This window comes from Equus quagga, chromosome 10 (genome assembly GCF_021613505.1).
Source record: "Equus quagga isolate Etosha38 chromosome 10, UCLA_HA_Equagga_1.0, whole genome shotgun sequence".
Taxonomy (NCBI): Eukaryota; Metazoa; Chordata; class Mammalia; order Perissodactyla; family Equidae; genus Equus; species Equus quagga.
The window spans coordinates 27,174,387-27,183,900 of NC_060276.1; the positions used below are offsets into that span (position 1 = coordinate 27,174,387).

The following is a 9,514-nucleotide window of genomic DNA, read 5'->3' on the forward strand; positions in this document are numbered from 1 at the left end:
TCCTTCTGCTCATTAATTTTATTCATGAGTTCACTGAAGTGTCTTTCTGAGTTTTCTTGTAACTCATTGAGTTTCTTTATGATAACTACTTTGAATTCTCTGTCATTTAGACTGTGAGTTTCTGTGACTTCAGGATTGGTTTCTGCCTTCTCATTTTCCTTCTGATCTGGAGTGTTAATATATTTCTTTATGGTGTTTGATGAAGTGGACTTTTGCCAGCACATAGTGGTAGTATCTGGTCACAGATTCCACCTGCCACCACTGGCCGGGGCCGGGGGGGAAGCTGTGATTTCTGAACTTGCTGCATCCGCTGGAAGTTATGCCCATCTGCTGGAAGTTGTGCTGATAGGGCTTATCTGCATTTGCCTGCTGGCTGCTGCTGCTTGGCAGGTCCCACACACAAGTGCATGTGCTCTGATGCTGATCCACTACCCTGGTCGACAGGCCAAGCTGGTGCACCAGGTGGAAGGGGAGAGGATGGGTACTTTCACATGTGTGAGCCCACTCTACACTCACTGGCAGCCAGCCTGGGCTGCTTGGCCTGGTGGGAGTGCCCACATGGTGGCTGAGCTGCCTCGGTGTGGAGTGTTCCCACAGGCTGGGATGGAACTCCAAAAGCAAAGGCATTCCCATGGAGGCCTGCCTGTTCCCCCATCTCTTAGAATCATGTGCCAGAATCGTGAGGTCCTGAGCCCTAGATCACTGCCACTGGGGAGGGGGAGGAGATCCACTCACCTCTTTCCACTGCTTCCCAGGGATCTAGTACCTCCACCTTCAGACATGTGGCTGCATGGATCTCTCAGACGTCATATTGTGCTGTGTGGATGTTCTCTGTTGGTTAATGAATGTCCTTTTGGTTGTATCTTAGGGGGGAGAGACTAAGGGAACAGCTCACTCCACCATGATGCTGATGTCACTCTCCTAAAATATCTTGACAAAGTAAATGGCCAAGAACAGCCAAGATGATCCTGAAAAATAAGTTGGGGGTACTTGCTCCCCTCTCCAAAATCTTAAAACTTTATAAAGCCACAATAATTAAGATGAGACAGGAAAACAGATAAATGGAATGAAATAGAGAATGCAGAAACAGACTTATGCATATATGAAAACTTGATATATGACAGAGTTAGCCATTGAAGATCAGAAGAGAAAGCATGGGCTATTTAATAAATGGTTCTGGGATAATTGACTATTTATATGGAGGAAAAAAAGTAAAATTGGATCCCTACATTACATCATACAAAATCAGTTGCAGATCAGTTAAAGAAGACCCCGTTTGAAAGGCCAAATTTAAAAAAAAACAAAATTGTAAGGGAAAATATCCTTTACAATCTTAAGTTAGGAAAAAAATTTTAAGCATACCAGAAAAGCACTAATCATAAAGAAAAAGATCGATAAGTCTGATATATCAAAATTGAGAACTTCTGTTTATCACAAGACACCATAAAGAAATTAAAAGGCAACTTACAAACTCAGAGAAGACAACTGAACATCATATAACTGGCAAAGAATTAGTACCAGGGATATATAAAGAACTCCTACAGATCAATATGGAAAAATATGAATTGTTCAACAGAAAAATGGTCTAACGATATGAACAGCTTTTGACAAAAGAGAAATTAAAAATGGCCTATAAAACATAAAGATCTGCTCAACCTCACTTTGTAATCAGAGAAACACAAAATAAAAATATGATATGAATTTTACCACCACTAAATTTGTAACAAATTTAAGAGTCTGTTATTAAGAAGTGTTGGTGAAGATGAGCAGCAGCAAAAACTTTTGTACTCTGCTCATAAATTGGCATGAACACTTTGAAAAAGTTAAATATGCTCATTGCATCCTAAACTTCCCGTACTTCCACCCCTATATACATACCCTAGAGAAATTCTTGAACATGTACAAGAGACATGTACAAGAATGTTTCGTAGCAGCACTCATAATTGCAAAACCTGAGAAAAAACTAAATATTCATTAATAAGAGAATATTTAAATTATAGTATATTCATACAACAGAATACAGTACTGAAAATGAAAAAAAACATGCATTAACATGAAAGAATCTCAGAAATATAATGTTAAGGGAATAAAGAAAGTCACAGTATTATTCCATCCCTACAAAGTGAAAAACATGCAAAAGTAAACAATATTTCATATAAAGACATATACGTATGTGATTTTAAAAACTGAAAACAGCAAGAGGATGATGAAGACAATTCAGTATAGTCCTTCCCTCTCATGAGGGTGATAATGAATGACGGGTGCGGCAGAGCTTTCAAACGAACTGATAATGCTCTATTTATTAAGCTAAGTGGTAGATATATGGGTACTCATCTATTATTCTTTTGGATATATGACACAGTTCGTTATAAACATTTTATACACCAGCTTAGAAAATATATACTGAGAAGTAGTATTCAAACTGTGTTCCACTGAGCTGCCTAAAAGACAACTGTAAGAGGGAGTGGAAGGGGTGCCAAAGCTGTGCAAGTGTTAAGAAGACAAGATTCTGGGTTCCCCGACTCCGACTTCACTCAGGGCAGCTGCACTCTTCTGAATATAGAGGTTTGAAAACCACTTCATTTCAAGCAGGATTATTTTGCAGAAAGAATGGTGCACCGAGCCACAAGGTTCCACTGTACAGTTATGTATTTGTTTGCATGGTATTAGCTATTCGGCAGAAAGTCAAAGAAATCAAAGGTTTAATATCAGTAGTCATTGTCCACACATGAAAAATTCAAAACAATGACAAAACAGTTGTGAAATGATATTACACGTCAGGATGAGAAAACTGGTACCTACTTATATGCAACTTTTCAGGAACTCATCAATAACGAAATAGATAAAGAGAAGTAACTTTTCTCTAAGCTTCTGCCCTTGGTTTCTTCTTTCAGCCAGCTGTAAGCTTCATAACCACTTCCAAGATCAAAAAGAGGTCTGTCTTTTATTCTTCTTAACCCTACTTCTGCTGCTCACTCACTCTCTCGATCACTCTCTCTGATAAAATGTCCCATGTGGCTATATAATTTTTCTTTTATAAAGTGTGCCAGTAAACGTGAAAATTTATCAACTCCCTATTATTTCAGCATCACTCCAAATCCCCAGCATCAGTCATGGAATGTTATTGCAAAAATATTCTGACCTAGCTGTATGCTTCAGCAATTCCAGTATCTAAATGGAGAACACCAAACAAAAAATTTTTATGGCTTTTAATTTATTTTTCTTTTCTCTGTAGCCTTTTCAACCTAGTGCAACATCCCTGCTGACTTTGTCTTTTGTTTGGCAAAGGTCAGCTTTGACTGTGCCTTGGTGTTTCAGCAGAAATGGATAATCTGCTTAATGAGAGCAATTTCCTGCTCTGACCTACCCTTTAATTATTTTTTAATCATATATTTGGCATATTTGGTCATGGTAGTTCATCACTTCCTTTGCAAAATTGCTTTGTAAATGAGAATGAGAGCACTTATTCTGGACAGTATGGAATGAAGCTATCACGGGCAGGGTGTGCCTCATTTTACAGTAGACATAAGTCCCCAAAAGATGAGCACAAATGGCATTTCTGTAAATCCAGCCTTATCTTTCCATAAACGAATATCATTTCTAATATGCTTCAAATTCATCTTTGAGTGATCATCAGTGATTATTTGCCCTTTTTTATTTTACTTAGGTCTCTCCTCCAAGTTATCAATGCTCTATAAAAACATCAAACATACAAAAGAATGTAATAAAAAAGCAAAATGAGAACTTTGGGGATATGGCAAGGCATTTTATAATGTTACTTACCATCTCCCTAATTTGGGGGGGCTTTTAACCTTGAACTTTCATTCACAGATAAATACTCATATATAAATACCATTATAAAGGATTCTGTATAAAAAAGAATTTTCAAGTCCTACTGGATGCCTTGTACTCAGTAGAGGAGCTACTCTATGCAGTACATCACAAACTAGCGTACCAACACTGAGGGGAGATATAGCAGCATGCTATAGGATTTGGAACATGTCTTGGCACAGCTTCCTGAGATTTCACTATTATTCAAAGACTTTAGGGGCAGGGAGAGATTCAACTAATTTAATTAAGTAATTAAAAGCAATATTTTTTGTTAAAACAGGCATTCATTCTGAAACAGGAAGCTATATTCATATAATTTTAAGGTAAAGTACACTATTCAAAGAAATATCTTGCTTTCAGAGGTACTTAGAATTTTGTCCCCTCACCTTTACACTTACAGTAAAGTTTACTCTTCTCTACCATTAGGGGTACTTTGGCAGTAAAGTTTGATAAGCTAGATCCACAGCATCACTGACGAGACGCTATTCAGTCTCTATTTGAACATTTCATATGAGGGGTACACTTTCACCTCAAAAAAGCAAAGCACTGCATTGTTCAAAAAAATCTTTAAGGGCAGGCAAGCCACCTTACCTGTCCAGAGCTTATCCCTTTAGGCACTACTGCACCTGTGTGCTCTCTCCCCCTCCCCCATTCCGGATTAATCTCTTTTTCCAATTAAAGGCTACTTTTTCTTGAGGCTTAAAGTAGCCTAAGCAATCTCAGCACTTATATTTCACATACTGGCTTTTTCTCCTTCTGCTTCTCTCCCTCACTGGAATTGCGGTAGGTGGGAAGAGGTCAAAGTTGGGTCAACCCGGTTGTACTTCCACCTCCTGGGCTCAAGAGGGTAAGGCGCATGCGCTCCCTAGGTCAGTGAGGTTGACTTCCGCTCCCATTGTGCCCTGCGCCAGCAGAATCATGGAGTACGCTGAAGGATTCGATTCTAGTGAGGGGGAAGAGTGGTTCGACCCTAGTAGGAGTGGATTGCTTAGAAATGAGCAAAGATCTTTTGGCAATCTTTTTTGGGACTTTCAGGTAAACATTGTAGGTGAAAAGGATGACACCACAATTCATTTCTGTGACGAATGCAAATTACCAATTAGAATCTACGGGCGGATGATTCCATGCAAGCACGCTTTTTGCTATGCCTGTGCTGTTTCCCGTGGAAGACAAGGTACGTGCTCGGCCTGTGGTAATTCTGTGGCGCGAATTGAGAAGCATAAACAAGGTTCCCTCTTCATGTGTAGCGCTGTTCAAGGATGCAAGAGAACCTATTTGTCTCAAAGAGACTTAGAGGCTCATATCAACCTCCGCCATACGAGAGCTGAAAACCCTGTTGCTCGTACTTAATTTGAAAATGTTCATTCTGCGTAGCGTCCGACCGCCAACTGAAATCTCTGACCATTTTATAATGCCGCCAGACAAGCATCGTATGAACCAATGGAGTATATTATGATACCACCACCTCCTTTGCAACATAGGCTGCATGAGCCGTATAATCAGCCACAGGAAGATATTCGTGCTCCTCCAGCAGAATTAATTGTCCGTGGCTTCACGTCTGCCTCCTTCAGTGAGTCAGGAAATTTTTGTATTTCAATAAGAAAACATAGCAATTTAATAACTGTCACTACTCAGAATGACTCATTCAGGTGCTTGAGAACCACTGCCTCCTGCCTCTACATCTGGTTACCATCATCTTGAAAATCCGGGTCAACCAGTAGTATTGAACTCTCGTCATATTATGCCTCCACAGCAACATTCTGTACCACACTACCTCCTCCACTACCAATAAGCCATCAAATGCCATGTCCTTCCTAGGCCGCAGCTATTTCTCACTTGATTCATAGCCAAGCTTCAGGTTCACTAGTGACTTCTACTGCACTGCCCTCTCCATAGACATTATTGCTCAGACGCCACCTTAGATGAAATATCTTCCTCCAGGACCTGCCCCACCTCAACAGGGTAGCCCACCTATGGGCACACACCCTTATCACCATTATAATTTTCACTCTTTGCCCCAGTTTACTGAAGATCAAGGAACTCTGAGCGTTCCATTTATATAACCGGGGGAAGTGAGTTATGGTATGTGACCTGCACCCAAAGGGCCATCCCTTCCTCCATGAATCTAGGGTCTGCCTTCTCAAATTCCACTTCTTGGACTCCATCATCCAGATCAGACAAGATATAAATCATATTACCAATGATAATTGTATTTTGAACCGAAGATATGATGAGGAAAAAAAAGTAAGTATCATCAATCTTCTAATTAAGCTTTGACTGTTTGGGGAAGGAAAAGCAACTCTTACAGAAGTGGCTATAAAACACCTAAAGTCTTGTCTCTTAAAATGGTTTTAAACCTTGATCTTAGGAAGGATTTCAAGTACTTTAGTGTAATGTAGATAAGTGGCTCAGTTGAGCATAGCTATACTATAACAACTTTGTTCCTCTAGTGGTAAATTGACTCAGAAGTGACTGTTTGCAATATTATTTCCTGAAAAAAAAATGTGTCCCAGTTTCAAAAATGGTGTGTTTGTTAAATGCAATGTTTAGGGATTTTGTGATATATTTTGTTAACCTGGGTAAAAGGAGTAAATTTCAATACGGTTGTAAAAAATAGTAAGGCATTTGTACACAAACCTATTTCCCTCTAACTTCTAATGTTCTTGTTTCTAGGCCCAAATTGCTTTTTCTTTACCATAGCTGAGGCTCTGTGACCCAAATGATCTGCAGGCTGAGCCCTGCCGTAGGTTCTAGAAGCTACACAAAACAAGTATTTAAGCAGCTGGAGCCTAAATCTGTCAAACCCAGCATCAAATCCCCCTTGCTACTCCAATCCTGACCTTATATTCCAGTTATAATGGGGCGCTGCCCCTTTGCTATGCTAAAAGATAAACTGAGGCATATTAAAAATTTTAAGAGTTTATTTGAGCAAAAATTAATTTGAATCAGGCAACATCAAATCTAACAGATAGAAAGGAACTCTGGGGACCTGTATGGAATGCAAGAAGTTCATAGACAGAAGGGAGCAGGAACAAGGGAAATTATACTAGGCAAAAAAACAGATTGTTATTGCAAGGTTACTTTCCTTTAGGGGATGGCAGAGGTCTGTCAGGTGGTTTACCTAACTACTGCTGATCAGATGATTCCTGATCGACTGGCTTAAGATTCCATTTCTGGGAAAACCAAAACTGTAATTAAGTCTCGGTTTAGTGACATGGGGCTTAGCATAAGTGACTCCATTTTGTTGTCTTATTTTTAACACCTGAGAGCCAGTGTTCACCGCATACTCTAGATCCAGTTACTAAGGCCTGTTATTCCTATCAGGTAATTTATTAGGTAGTATAGGCCTTCTAGGACTGTGACTTTGACTTTTCTTTGCCCATGTAAGGGTAAATAAAAATCTAAAAAAATTAATTTAAAATTTTCCCTAGTGCAAAAACGTAAAGAACTTTCCTCCTGTCTTTTCTTTTAACATTTCCTTCAGAAAACTTGAGATTATAAATGCCAGCTCTGCCTTTTTGAAATGTATATAAATCTTTTTCAAAGCTAAATAAGCCTCTTTCAGTTTTGTATCCCAGGAATGTCATTGCTGGGGACCAAGGAGCCATCTCTTTGAAAAGTGAACACCAAGAAAGGTGGTGCCGTGTCTCCCTCTCTATGGGAATTTAGCTCCAAGATGTAACTTCTAGTTTGTAAAAAAAAGAAAAAAGATGAGAAATTTTATTTTTCCTATGGATAGATACAATTAATGTGTATGTAATGGATTAACATATATAAAAAACGTATATACATGTTTATATACATTAACATGCATATAAAAGGGTAAGAGTTCTTTTTTGTCTGTGCAGTCTCTTTAGTGGATTGATTACCTGTGATGCATATTGCAGTCTGGTTTAATGCTTATTCAATAATTAAACTGTTTCATTCTTTTCTATATTTTATGGAGAGGTTTTATTGGGTTGGCAGGAAATTTTATGTTTAATTATATTTCCCCCTGTCATTTATCAGGATAGTATCCATCTGGCAATTCCTCAATTGAGTGGATCAGCCGAAGGTCTTGTGGCCACACAACAGTGAGGTGAAAGATCCTGAATTACAAGAAGTCTCCATTCTAGCTCTCCACTCTTTTGAACACTAGCCAGATGAATTATCCTCTGCAAATTCAAGATTTTATTATTGAGTAAGCATAGCTGATACCAGTTCTAAAATCCTGTCACGATCACCATTAGCTTTGATGGTGGAAAAATATGGGAAGCTAGAAATGTTGCCTGCAGGTCTCTCTCTTAAATTGCTAATATCGCTCCGTCACATTTGGAATGGGTATACATGTGAGGATCCAGTCTTACAGTGGCCTGAGGACTGTTTCTTTGATTTGGACAAATTAAGGTATTTATGGGGGTTCTTAGAAGTGCCTCATTCCAAGCATATGAATTACTGGTACAGTAGTCCCCGCTTATTCATGGGGGATATGTTCCTAGACCCCCAGTGGATACCTGAAACTGTGGATAGTACCGAACCTATACTATATTTTTTTCTATACATGTGTGTTTGAGGTGCAACAGCAAAACTAGCAATTTAATGGATAGGAGATTTGTTCTTACCGTAGATCTTAGCAACCTCAGCATATGATTTTTTCTTTCCTTATTAAGTTGAGAACTTATACCTCTTCACTTAAAGGAAGCACTTTACAGCTTCTCTTTGGCCTATCTGAATTGCCAGCATCACTACTCTTGTACTTTGGGGCCATTATTAGGTAAAATAAGGGTTACTTTAACACAAGCACTATGAGACCACGATACCGCATCAGTCAATCTGATAACCCAGATGACTATACTAAGTGACTATCGGGCAGGTAGTGTATACAGCGTTGATATGCTGGACAAAGGGATAATTCACATCCTGGGTGGGACGGAGCTGGGCAGCATGAGATTTTATCATGCTACTCATAATGGCATGCAATTTAAAACTTATGAATTATTTCTGAAATATTCCATTTAATGTTGGACCACGGTTGACTGCAGGTAACTGAAACTGCGGATAAGGGGGGAACACTGTATTTATGGGATGACTGTCATTCTAAGGAGAAAGTAAAAAAATGATTTGATAACCAGAAGGAAAGATTGAGAAAAGTGAAAGAGGAAATGCAAGAATTAAAGCCATTTTCTCTTTCACGGAATCGCTCTCTTTTCTCTGTTGCCCCAGCGCTGAGTCTCTTTATCTTTCCCTACATCAAATCAACTCCTGGGAAGAAGGCAATGATGTTTCAGATGAGTGGTTCCCTCCATTAGTAGATTTCCCTGCAAGGAGAGACAAGGGTACAACTTCTCTAGCTGGTAATATATTATCTGCCCTGTTTGAGGGAATATGTTTGTATGCCTCATGTCCTAGCCTGAGTCCACCTAATGTCTCAGCCCTGGAATTCACCTCCAAGAGTCCTTTATCAAACACATACCATGCAGCTAGGAAAGCAGATATGATAAAGAGATGTGATGAGGGAATAATCCAAAGGGAATTTAGATAAAAGACTGTGTCCCTGTATGAAGGCAACAGGATAGAGTAGCTGCACTGGCCACGTGGGAAAAGACAAACGAAAAAGGTGTTAGGCCTGATAAATATCAACATGGAAAAAGAAACCAAAGTGCTATATTATTCTACAGTTTTCTTGCCTCAAAATAAGGTAAAC

The 9,514-nt window shown here is 39.1% G+C and overlaps 1 pseudogene; it reads left to right on the forward strand.

Moving 5' to 3' along the window:
* The first annotated feature begins 4,749 nt into the window (after positions 1 to 4,749).
* Positions 4,750 to 6,035, forward strand: LOC124245940 (E3 ubiquitin-protein ligase Hakai-like; annotated as a pseudogene).
* The last annotated feature ends 3,479 nt before the right edge of the window (positions 6,036 to 9,514 follow it).